A 13,318-nucleotide genomic window follows, 5' to 3' on the forward strand; every position below is an offset into this window, starting at 1 on the left:
ACTCCTAAAATAACATTACTTTCTGAAGCTCAATTTAAAATGTATGCTGTTTAAAATATCAAATTAGATCTATTGTACATCTATATTTTGATTATTATTTAATGGAAACTGTCCATAATCAAAGAGTCATTCGAAGTCAATCAAATACTTATTTCACTTCAGGGTGATAGCAGGAGACCCCATCTAGTCACTCAGAGAGAATCTGGAAATTCTGATGTAGAGTTTCAAAATAAAATACTTTTGAAATCTCATATATGGGCTATCGTCCTTCTGTTTTTATACAAGAATAAATAAAAAACGGTCAAATTATCAAAGACTTATTTCACTCCAGGGTGATAGCAGAACACCCCATATAGTCACTCAGAGAGAATCAGGACAATCTGATGTACAGTTTCAAAATAAAAGACCTTTGAAGTCTCATATATGAGCTAGTCCTTCTGTTTGTATCCAACAGTTAAAATGTACGAATTACATTGAACCAGAATTGTCCCCCTTTTTTCTTTAACAGTGAAGAAAATTGGTTATGTTAATGATATATTGACGGCAAAACTCAAAATGTCCCCGGTTTTAATTTTGAAAATCTGGTCACCTTACACTATCACCACAATGAAACACGTCTAGAAGAATGTCATGCAAAGCTGCCTGCCTGCCTTCCTTTGATTCTCTCTGAACTGCCAGATCTTTTTAATGTTTAATGTCAACCATTTGTGCAGATAGCATGAAGTAGAAAAGATCGGCGATCGCCGATGTTAGCGCTAGCATTTCTCCCCCGGGCTTCAATGGTGTATTATAGAATGATCACACCGGTGACAGTACTCTTCAAAGGGTTTACGAAATATGACTACTACTCTTACTGTTTAACATGTTGGGTTACTTAATATTGTTACTTCATATTAAGGCTAATAAAAATGACAAGGCTATAATGCTAACCAACGTGCTAGCTACTAGCTAGGTAGCTAACTTGATCCAGCCACTCCTGGTCCTTTCATCAGACGGGAAGCGAAAGAACGAGTAAGACCCATTGCTGGTATGATAACAACCTGGTACTAAGCACACAGGCATCTTGTTAAAGTTATCTTATTTTAGCCCGCGCCATATAGATAGATTACATCTATATGGCGCTGATCTTAGCTATCTCTTAGTGGAGGAAAAAAATTGTGACATCACTTACGCGACTCTGGGATTTGTAGTCTTTCTATTTGCGTATTTTTCATAGTCTTATATTCCAACAGTTTTACGACAAACTGTGACTTTTTTGACATGGAAATTATTTTTTATGATTGACAAACATCATGTGTAATTCATGGCAGAATTCAAACGGTATCGAAAGATTCGTTTTCTCTCTCCATTGACTTCAATACATTATTTTTCCAAAAGACGGTCCCATGGACCGGAAGTAGATGGGCGTGACTTCGCCACTCTATGGTCATTATTTTTTTGCGACACGCACATTAAATAGGAAAATACTCTGAGCATGCGCAATGTAGTTTTTACAGTCACCATTCACTTTGACAGTGAGAGGGAGGGGCATGATCGGGTTTTGTCCCACATGGCTCTAAACAGCTCAATAGGCACACACTGTAGACACTAATTAGAAGAACACAATTAGACTAAAACAGCAATGTACAGACGAATCAGATGATTAAACATGATCTTAAATTATATTTTATAAACAATTTTGTAATCATTATTTTTAATACTTTCTGCTGACACTAGGTGGGGCTGTGAAATCTGCGTAGTTTGCCGACGTTCGTGAACTGTCAACGGGAGGGAGGGGGGGAGCCTCGCTGTGGGGAAACTATGGACCTCTGTCGCCTGTCAGCGCAATTTACATGATGCAGTCTAAACACAGTTAAATAAAGGGCGGTGCCGGCCGTCAGCGAACCGAGCCCGGTCGTCAACGGCCCGCTGGCGACCGGCTCGGTTCACTGTTGGCCGGACGTACTGTGATTCTCCAGAACACACAGTTGGCCAGTCCGCCCCTGTGTAGCATATTATTTTCAATGACAGATGAGCAGATCACCACTGGGTTTTCAACTGAAGACACAGCCACGCAAAAACTGCGGCATGTACAGCTCCTTATGGGTACTGCAATGCGTGAAGTGCGCTACACCCCTGGTCATTTCACCATGGAGGAAAGCAGCAGAAAGTCAACTGGAGTTAAAGAGACCGGGTCCTAGAAGTTATCCTTCTGCGCTGCGTTGCGTGCATGGCTTCCTTCTGCAGGGGGAGACGCGGTCTCGTTCAGGAAATATTTGCACACTTATTCCAAGTGTGCCACTGGTTACGGTCCGGCGTGCCAATGGTGCCACCATAGACTGTATATATAAATGGACGTAGGGTCCGTGACGTCACCCATAGGATTCTGCAGAGTTGCCGAGAATCCCTTAGTAGGCGGAGTCGGCCACTAACGGCTCGACAGTGACATCAGAGTTCAACTCCCGCCTGACGAGTATGAGGTGTGATTTGTGCCAATGAACGAACTCGCTGAGCTCACCAACGTGTCGATCGTCGCCTACCATGCCGTGAACTATGCCGTGAGAGGAGTAACGTGACACTCTCGTTGCTACCCCTCTCGTCTGAGAAGCTACGTGACGTCTGCGTATGAAGTTACTTTACTTTGGTAGTTATCACCAAATAACCCAGTAATGTTACAGCCACGCAGTTGCTGTTCAAGCGAGACTCTATTTCAATATAGTTTGGTATTAAAATAATGTTACACCCATGCGGCAAACCCCGGGGAAGAGCCGGGACGCCAATACGGAAGTGCCACACACTGCAGTTCATATAGTGGCCAGTAGGAGCAGTCTGCAGAAGGGAGCAATTTCCGTAGACCCCATGTTAAAATGCCCAACTTTACAGCAGAAATAAACATGTTTACATCGTGGTTAAAAAAACCATATTCTCTGTATAGTTAGATCCCCCCTTCATGAATATGGATTGGGGGGGTGAATTTTTTCTCAACTCATCTGTTTAATTAATATTAAGCCTTAAAGTTATGCATATATTAGGGCGTGGTCACATTGAGTGACAGCTCCGTTCAATGACTGCTGCTGCTAGCTTCTTGTCTCTCTGCTAGCTGCTCCGTGAAGCTAGCTACAGGGACTCTGCCTGCTCAGTTCATCCAGGGAACACAACTTGATCCGGTGTCGGCACCCAACCCAGTCTCATGGTGTTTCGTGTTCACAAACACGATTTTTGATCTATTGATTCGTGTTCACCAACATAATTTTCCCCTTTTTTTCGTGTTGCACAGCACGATTTTAAAAGCAATGTATTTCTATTGGTAGTCTCACAGCATTACGTGTTATAGGAAGACCGGAAGCTGTGTGGTTCCTGAAAACATGTTCTTACTCAATAGTAAGCCACAATTATTGCTTTTATTTGATATCACCAGAATGCGTGACTCCACGACTCCTTAACACCGCATTGCGTGGTGGAGTCACGACATTTGTTACATTTACGTGTCGGCACCACGTAAACAACGCCAATGTAAAGTGAATGAGGCTCCTTTGTCGTGGTGCACACACGCATTTCTACAACGTGAGCAGTGAGCTTTTTATTCTATAAAACGTTTTTAAAATCTACTTTATAGCTTGTAGTAACTCACGGGAGGCTTGTTTTATTTTATTTGTATTCATAATAATTTTTATTTTTTGTCAGAATGCATTATGGTGCATTATTTACCAAATTTTTGTTCTCAAAAAACAGTGCATTGTGTGTAATACAACTGTGATTTTTATTAAATTAGTTATTTTTTAAGGAAGGCCAGAGCTTCAGCTGTGTCAAATAGATTGTTCCCTTTAGTTTACGTTATTTAAAAGACAATTATATTCCTATTTGATCAATAAAGGGGTATTGTAGGCCAATATTAGTCATTTAAAAAATATATAATGATGATAATGATGGTGAAAACCACTCCCCCCACATCGGAATGACGATGGCTACTGACTGTATTTTAAATGCTTTTTGTTTAATAGTAATAATAATCATTTGTATTATAACAACAATAAACCAGAAGAAGATTCCGTCGTTACCACGGCAACGTTACGTCGCGCTTGACGGCAACGTGACGTAGCCACGTTACGTTACCCACAATCACCTCACTTTCATTAATTTCATCTGACAACGGACTACAGTAAGTATCTAAAATCAAGGGGAGTTTATTTCTTTAAAACACATAATAATAATATTATTCCACTGTAGCACAGTCTCTATAGCATTTAATTCCTGGATATTAGGTTGAGTTTTTGTAGTGTGTTTAGCTTTTACAATAGGCTACGCGCAACCTACTGTAGCGGCCACGTCCAGCTACCAGCTACTCGCGGCCTCCGGCCTTCCGGTCAACGTTTTTAGCTGGATAGCATTTATAGTTTATACAGCTACATTACATTAGCTGTCCCCGGCACAATTGGATAGTGGAGGTGCCTGCTAGAAAGATATGTTTAAATGCATGTATTTGCACATGTGTTGTAAAGACAGTCTTCAACACAGAGTTGTAATAGTGGCTAAAAGGGCATCGGCGATGGAGTGGAACAAAAATGTGGAACTGGAGTTTTTCCAGAGGATTTGACTGGCCAGTGGGGACCACCCAATGTCCCACTCTGAATCAGAAATACTTAATTGATCTCCGGGAGAAATTGGGATTGTTACATTGTAGAATTAAAATATATAGTAGAAGATATAAGAAAAACAAGTATGTAAAAATATGTGCATAATATAACAATATGCAGTGTTTCCCCTAGGTTTACTGCTTTGGGGGGGGGGGGGGGGTTGCTGGCTGAGGGGAGAGAGGAGCTGTGGATTATTGTTATTGATTAATGCATCAGTGTTTCTTAGGGTCAAAAACACTAAACTCACAACTTAAAATGAAAGCATTTAATTTATTTAATAAAAGAACACATGTTCAATGTGAAAAGTGACAGTAGATATAGATTAGTTGCAATTTGGTGCTATATATATATATATATATATATATATATAAATTAAAAAATGTCTTATAAATAAGTGTTTTTAAACACCTTGAATTTCAGGGGGAGCGCCGGGCTCCGTTGTCGGGGCGCAGCGCCCCTCCAAGACAATGGTAGGGGAAACACTGATATGCACAGTATAAATGCATAATGTGTGCCAGAGTAATGCTCAAATGAATTATTATTGCATATAGAGTAATTCACAGATTAATTATTATTACATAGAGTATTGCACAGATGTTACTGTTATTCTAAATAATCCTATTTATTTGTTCCTGTTTTACAACTTCATTACAACGCTTACTATCACCAACACACACATATCCACACACACACACATATAAAACCAACGGCACTTTTAAGAGCCACTCTTTCTCTCACTGTCTCTCTTTCTATCACTCTCTCACTTTCTCTTTCAATCACTCTCTCACTTTCTCTTTTAATCACTCTTTCACTCCTACAAATGGCTGGAGGGTCACAAAAAAAGACCTGCCCAAACTGTAGAGAAAATATTTACTGTGGAAATAAAATCTGCCCACTATGTGAACATCCACAACCAAACGATGTGAGACTCAAAAAGAAAATGGACAAATTCCAAAGCCAGGAGAAGCAGTGGTTGTCATCCATGAGTAAAAACAGAATCAAGTCCCACGTTCTTGATGACGCCGCCCTTCTGGTATGTAGTTTACAGAATTATCTCATTCACCAAAAGTGTGAAAATTAGTTTTATTACTTTGACAGAGGATTATAAATGAACTGGTATTGCTTCACATCCACAGTATTAATTGTATCATTAATGAGAATATAATTCATGATTAATGATTTTCAAACAGAATTAACTATTATGTGTAGGAAGTTTAGAAAGTGTCTCATAAGTTAAAAATCCCAAATGTATCCAACAAAACATTATGAACAAATCATTGTTTTTATTATGATGCCAGGATATTAGGATAAATTCAAATGTAAACAACAGTTTTGTTTATTTATCTAATTGATCTCTCTACCTCTCAACAATTATTTTCCCAGCTGGAGAAGTTGCATGCCCTTGGCTTGAAGCCCCTGCTGCTGCTGGCGTATCCCCCTACCAAGAGGGTGCCACGGACATCTAAAATTAAGGTTTTGATGCCCATGCATGCCCAGCTTAGCCCATCAGCCAAGACATGCCTCGACAATGTGGAGGCCATTTTCAAGCTGATGGTTGCAGGTGAGATTGCATTTATTTAATAACCATCTGCACGAGTCACTCATGCATATATTGACTATCTGTTATACAATGTGTGGTGTTGATTTGTCCTGTTTATTTCAAAGCATTAAAGAGAGTCATTTTAAAGAGCTGGGGTCTCATTTATAACTGTTATGTATGCACAAAACAGGGCTTGAAAGAGGTGTATGCCACTTCCCATGCAAAAGTTGTAATCTATATTTTTTTTTTAATTGACAGACGATTATGATGACAGGTGAAATTGTCTATGCAGATGGTAAGGTGGTGAATTGAAGCCAGATTGTAGAAATACATGTTATAAGCATCATTATACATATAATAAAGCCTATGAGTCCTAATTATATTGCAGGCCAAAACTTAAATAAATACATTTTGTTCACTTATCAAACTGCCTTTTTCCAATGATAACCCAGTGTGGGGGATACCATTGACTTTTGCAAATATTGAAGCGATCAGTTTGATTGCTGTAAACATTTAATTACTGTATGATACTCATAATGCTGCATGGTGGACCACTGGCACTGCTAGGACCCCCTGCATGTACGAATTAAGAGGGGACAAGTGTTCTGGGACATCCTCCACCACAATCAGAGTCACAGTCACACAGTCAGAAAAAAAATGTGTTTTTTCTTCAAATAAATTGCACTGAGCAGTGGCTCTGTGGACAGCCCTCAGCTTTTCTGGCTCCTCTGCCCTAATGCCAAGCAGATACCTGTGGGTGACATCATACTCAATCAATCTTTTTTTTTACAGTTTAGCTTGATTAGGGTTGCCTTTGTTTGCATGTTTTGCACATTGGCCTAATTTCATATTTTATAATGTATGTGTGTGTATTCCATGTTCCTGTTTTCAAACATTCAATGTTCAAAGGTGTTATTGTCATATGCACCGCAACAGCGTAGTTGTTGGAAACGACAATCTTAACTCCCAGGCTCCTCCAACAATACAGCATACAAATAGTACAAGAAGAAATAAAATAGTGCAAGAAGAAACTAGTCCAACAACGTAGGTGCAAAACTAACATGCAGGAATAAATCAAATATATACTTATAAAATAGAATAAGATAAGACAGAAAGTAAAATGAAATACTAATATGGGGAGGCATGAATGAAAATCTTGTATAAACAGATGTGGATATGTATAAATATATTATATATGAACAGATAACTAACCAATGCAACATTATGGTATTATACATAATAAATAAATAAATATGTGGGCTTTTAAACATATTTGTACTACAAACCCTTTGTAGGTTGGACAAGACTCAACCCAGACCAAGAGGAGAACCCTGACACACCAACACCACACCAAGACCCACCCAACCAACTGCCCGATGGAAGCTTCATCTTAAATTTGGTGCCATGTGATCTATCACCCATCACCCATAGACAGCAACCACAGAAAACAGCAGATCCACCACCACACCAGGCTCCAAGCACCCACCCACCACCAAACCAGGCTCCAAGCACCCACCCACCACCACGCCAGGCTCCAAGCACCCACCCACCACCAAACCAGGCTCCCAGCACCCACCCACCACCAAACCAGGCTCCCACCACCCACCCACCACCAAACTCAGTAGGAAACACTAAATGTGCTTATGTCACACAGTGGAAATGTTTGTGCATTCTGAGATGAGCCCTATACAAAACGTACTTTACCTGTTAATAATTTATTCCATTCAATTACAGATTGCTCTCACAACCATCTCGAGGTGTTCCCTGTCCGCAAAATAATAAAGACAAGGAACCGAAAGGTAGGATAATGATTACCTGGATGAAAGTGTTTGCTGTTGAGTTAACTTTCTGAATTTGTATAGCAATTACTTTATCTTACCTTGAAGGAATGCTGTTTTCCAATTCACAATATTAAGCTATTTGTGTAAACATCCTGTAAATCCCTCTAGTCGGTCAGACTTCTTTTTTCACGACTATATTTTTAAATATATGCAAACTATTTGAACAACACATATATCATAAGTACTTGTGAAAGTACAAAGTTCAAAGAGCATACAGATGTACAATGTCTTTGTCTGCCTGCCACAGGGGGGACGGAGCACCTTTATGACTGGGAGCCCTGCACCATTTGGTATGTTAATTGTCTTTTGTACAATCACATCTATGTGTGCTGTTAACATTTGTGGTAATTGTTGGCACGCCATTATCTTTAAATTTGTTAAAGAAAAATGCAAAAAGTTCTGCTGTCTATACACAAGTTATTTTAAATGTGCAAAGTCCACACTAAACGATAAATTGAAACTAGGTAGTTTATTTAATTAAAGCTGTGTCAATATTTGATTACACCACAGAGACACCAGGTTCACGTTAGCTACTCTGGCGTTAAGTCCACACTTACTAAAGTATTAGTAAATAATCACCAAACAACAACAGAAATGTAAAGGAACTAGGACAACGAATTATGATTAGACATTCATCTACAGATAGTGCAAATCAACAACAGTGACAATCAAGTGGTGAAACCGTAAACTACAACAAAGGGTAATATATCGGTACCCTATTATTGAGCAGATTTCCCGGGTCGCCGAGGATGCTGGCGTTGTTTGTTCGCCACTCCTCCGCCCCAAATATTGTTCTTTAGTCCAGATTAGAACCTCTCCTGTATGGCTCTCTACTTTTGAAACGTCAGTCATCAGCAAAAATATCAGATGTGTTGTCATCTCCAACCTGCTGGCTCTTTCCTGCTCATCGGTCCCTAGCCCACTAGCTAGCTAGCATTATCGGACCTAGCAGGCTGCTACCTAGATGCTCCTCGGCTCCCTGAAGTCTGCCGAGCTAACAATTCTGTCTCCACCCCAACTCCACCCTAACTCCAGCCTAACTCCACCTTAACTCCGCGGCTCGTGTGGGTCTTCCCATCCCGCTGGGATCAGCTGGCTTCCCCGCTGACATCGTCTCTCCCTGCCGCCTACAGCCGGTGGCTAACAAGCTAGCTAACAAGCTAGTAGGCTGGTCACCCGGCTCCCACTCTGCACCAGGCTGTCAGCCCCTCCTACGATTCTCCTCCGGAAACCACTGGAATCATTCTCCTGATATGCTGTGGATTATCACTCTCATTTTATCTGGACTCACACCGCTCCTTCTTCTACGGTCATCCGGCTCCTGGTCTCTGCTGTCCGGGTCCCCAGCATTAGCTAGCTCCGTGCTAGCGCCACTTCACGGGATCATGCCGCCGCTCTACTCCCTGTCAGATCTCCACTCCTTTAATAACCGCCTGCCTCCGGACTGCATGGACATCCTCGCAGATAACGAAATACTCCGCAAACGCCGTCCTCCACACAGAGGCTCTGGCCGTAAGTTTTTATTTCATTCCACGTCTCCACACTCCATCCCGTCCATTCGGTCCTGTCACGCGCCCACACTACGCCATCACAACAAAAAACACGTGAATCTGACCAATCTCCTTCCACTTCCCCGGTCCACACAACCCCCCCCAATGCAACGTCACCTCAGAGCAGCCCTGCTCAACACACGCTCCATCCACAATAAAAGCCACATTCTGAATGAATTCATTAAAGACAATAACCTGGACTTTCTGTATCTGACCGAAACATGGCAAAAGCCCCTGGACTATTTTTCTTTAAATCAAATCACCCCAGCAGGATTCACATACATTGACAAACCTCGCCCACAAGGGCGGGGTGGTGGTATAGCTGATATTATCAAAAAGGAAATAAAAGCTACCATAATCCCCATCCCTGATGCTTCTTCATTTGAACACCTGATCTTTAAACTCTCTGGTCCCACTCCCCTGGTCACAGCCATCATCTACCGTCCCCCGAAGCCAAACCCCTCCTTTCTCTCTGACCTCTCTGACATTCTCACTCAGCTTTCTGCCATATCCCCATCTGTTCTCCTCTTAGGGGATTTTAACATTCATATTGATGACCCGACCTGCAAATATGCCTCTGAATTTAAGGAAACCCTTCATTGCTGCAACTTCTCTCAACACATCAACTTCCCAACACACAGCCGTGGTCACATCCTGGACTTGGTCTGCTCCATTGGTCTCACCATCCATCATCTGTCCAGCCTCAATCTCCACGTCTCTGATCACCTAGCCATCATCATGGATATCAACATCCCCATCCCCGCCCAAAAGCAAAAACGCACAATAACCTACAGAAACCTCAAATCCATCTCACCTTCAGCAATCACTGCCTCCATTACCTGCAAGATGTCTGCCTCCCCCCCCCCCACTTTCTGAAAACCCATCTGAACTTGTGGACTATTATAACAGCACCCTCTCCTTCTGTCTCAATGAACTGGCCCCCACAAAAACTAAAAATGTCTCTTTCATACACTCCGCCCCCTGGTATACCCCCGAACTCCGCCAAATGAAATCAAGGAAACGTCAACTTGAACGCCAACACAAGAAAACCACACTAACAGTCCATCTTCAAATCTACAAAGACTATCTCCAGCAGTACAGTAATGCACTCAAAGCAGCCCGGTCTAATTACTACTCACAACTCATTCAGTCTGGCTCCAGCAACCCCAAGCGTCTCTTTTCCACCATCAGCAAACTTCTCAAACCCTGTGACAACGCCACCTCGTCCTTCACCACCGATCAGTGCAACTCCTTCCTTTCGTTTTTCCAAACCAAAATCAGCAACATTTACAGCAATCTGACACCCTCATCAGCACCCCCCACCTCCTCTCCTGGCTCCCCCCCTTCACCTCACAGCCCCTGTCCCACTTCTCCCCTGTGACCCCCATGCAACTGTCCAACTTCATGACTGGAATTAACTCCACCTGCACACTTGACCCAATGCCCTCCAAATTTGTTAAAGAGAGCCTCCCTGCCATGTCCCAGCTCATCGCCACCATCATTAACTCCTCCCTCAGATCTGGATCAGTTCCCCCCTCTCTCAAACTGGCTGCTGTCACACCCATTCTCAAAAGACCTGGACTCACACCTGACATCATGTCCAACTTCCGGCCCATCTCAAATCTCCCCTTTCTGTCAAAAATACTTGAACGTGTCATTGCCTCACAACTAAAATCCCACCTCAGCTCCAATGACCTCTTTGAGCCATTTCAATCCGGTTTCCGATCAAAACACAGCACAGAAACAGCTCTTCTGAAAATCACAAACGACCTCCTCCTCTCCTCTGACTCCGGCAACCTGAACATCCTCATCCTCCTCGACCTCACCGCAGCATTCGACACCATCAACCACACCATCCTGCTGTCCCTCCTCGAATCATCACTCAACATCACTGACACTGCACTCTCCTGGCTGAAATCCTACCTCACCGACAGACATCAGTTTATCAACATCAACAACTGCACCTCCTCCACTGCTCCTCTGTCCCAAGGCGTCCCCCAGGGTTCTGTGCTTGGCCCCCTCCTCTTCATCCTTTACATGCTCCCCCTTGGCAAAATAATTTGTCGCCACAACCTTCAATTTCACTGCTACGCCGATGACATCCAACTTTATATCTCAACAAAAACCATCACCCCCACAACACACTCCACTCTCACCAACTGTCTCTCAGAAATAAAAGCATGGATGCAAACAAACTATCTCCAACTGAACAGTGCCAAATCAGACATCATCATCATCGGCCCCCCATCCCGTATCAAAGACATCCAGAATTTCAACTTCACCATTGACAGCCACACTCTATCTCCCCCCCCTCACATCCGCAACCTCGGAGTCATTTTCAACAGTCAGCTCAAATTCAACCACCACATAAATCACATCACCAGGACCACCTTTTTCCACCTCAAAAACATTGCCCGTCTCCTCCCATCACTCTCCTCCTCTGCTGCTGAAATCCTGATTCATGCATTCATCACTTCACGACTCGACTACTGCAATAGCATCCTCTATGGCATACCTTCCAACCTCCTCAATAAACTCCAACATATCCAGAACTCTGCTGCCCGCCTCCTCACCCACACCCGCTCCCGAGACCACATCACTCCCATCCTCCAGAACCTCCACTGGCTCCCCGTCCGTCAAAGAATCCACTTCAAAGTCCTCCTCATAACTTACAAAGCCCTCAACAACCAGGCCCCCCCTACCTCACAGACCTGCTGCACCACCACACCCCTTCCCGCTGCCTCCGCTCATCAGAAGCCAACCTCCTATCCATCCCCACCCGCACCAATCACCGGACCTGGGGGGACAGAGCCTTCTCCGTCGCTGCCCCCTCCCTCTGGAACTCACTCCCACAACCCATCAGAGACTGCAACGACCTCACCACCTTCAAAAAACTCACAAAAACTCACCTCTTCAATCTGGCTTTTCATGTGTGATTGTTTTTGTATTATTTGACTTTAACTTTAACTATATATTTATTTGTTGTTCCTTTCTTCTGTTTTCTTTTTTTCTTCACTATTATCTGTAAAGCGTCTTTGAGCACCTGTAAAAGCGCTAACAAATTAAATCTATTATTATTATTATTATTATTAGATCAAATTGTAACGTAACAAACGCATCATGATATCATTTCCCCAAGGGGATCTATAGACTGCTTCTTATCTATCAAATGCTATTTTATCCCTTATCTTGGAATACAATGTGCCTGTTGGAGGAGTTATTATTCACTTGAAATGGTGTGCTGTAAGGCTCTAGGGATGCAATGATTTTACATTTTGATGCTATGATAATAGTCTGAGGAAACATCACCTTTGTCAGAGTTTTACAACTATGACACTAAGGATGGATGAATGTGTTCTTATAATTAGAGGTTTTATAGGATTTTTCCACAACATTTTGGCATTTTCAGCTGCTGTGCCTATTTACCTTTGGTAACACGATCAACCCGTTTTCCATATTTTTCAATGAGCAACAATTGCTGTAATGAACCTTAACGTACCATAATGTAGTTGTTTAGAGAGTGAGAACAAAAACACTCAGTGTAGCTGAACTGTTAAAAGTGACATTGGTTAATCGCTGCATCCACAGTGGAATACCAAATACTTCACTTGTCTTCAAACGTTTCTAAAACAGTATAAACATTTTAAAGTAGCCTAATGAAAATCAATTGAATGTGTATTACTGCACACTAATTCTTCTTCACCCTCCCTTTATTTTATTTTTTTCTCAGTAGTATGTCCTGGCCTCCATCCTGGCAAGCAGCCTGATTCCCAC

Source organism: Notothenia rossii (assembly GCF_949606895.1).
Source record: "Notothenia rossii genome assembly, chromosome: 9".
Classification (NCBI taxonomy): domain Eukaryota; kingdom Metazoa; phylum Chordata; class Actinopteri; order Perciformes; family Nototheniidae; genus Notothenia; species Notothenia rossii.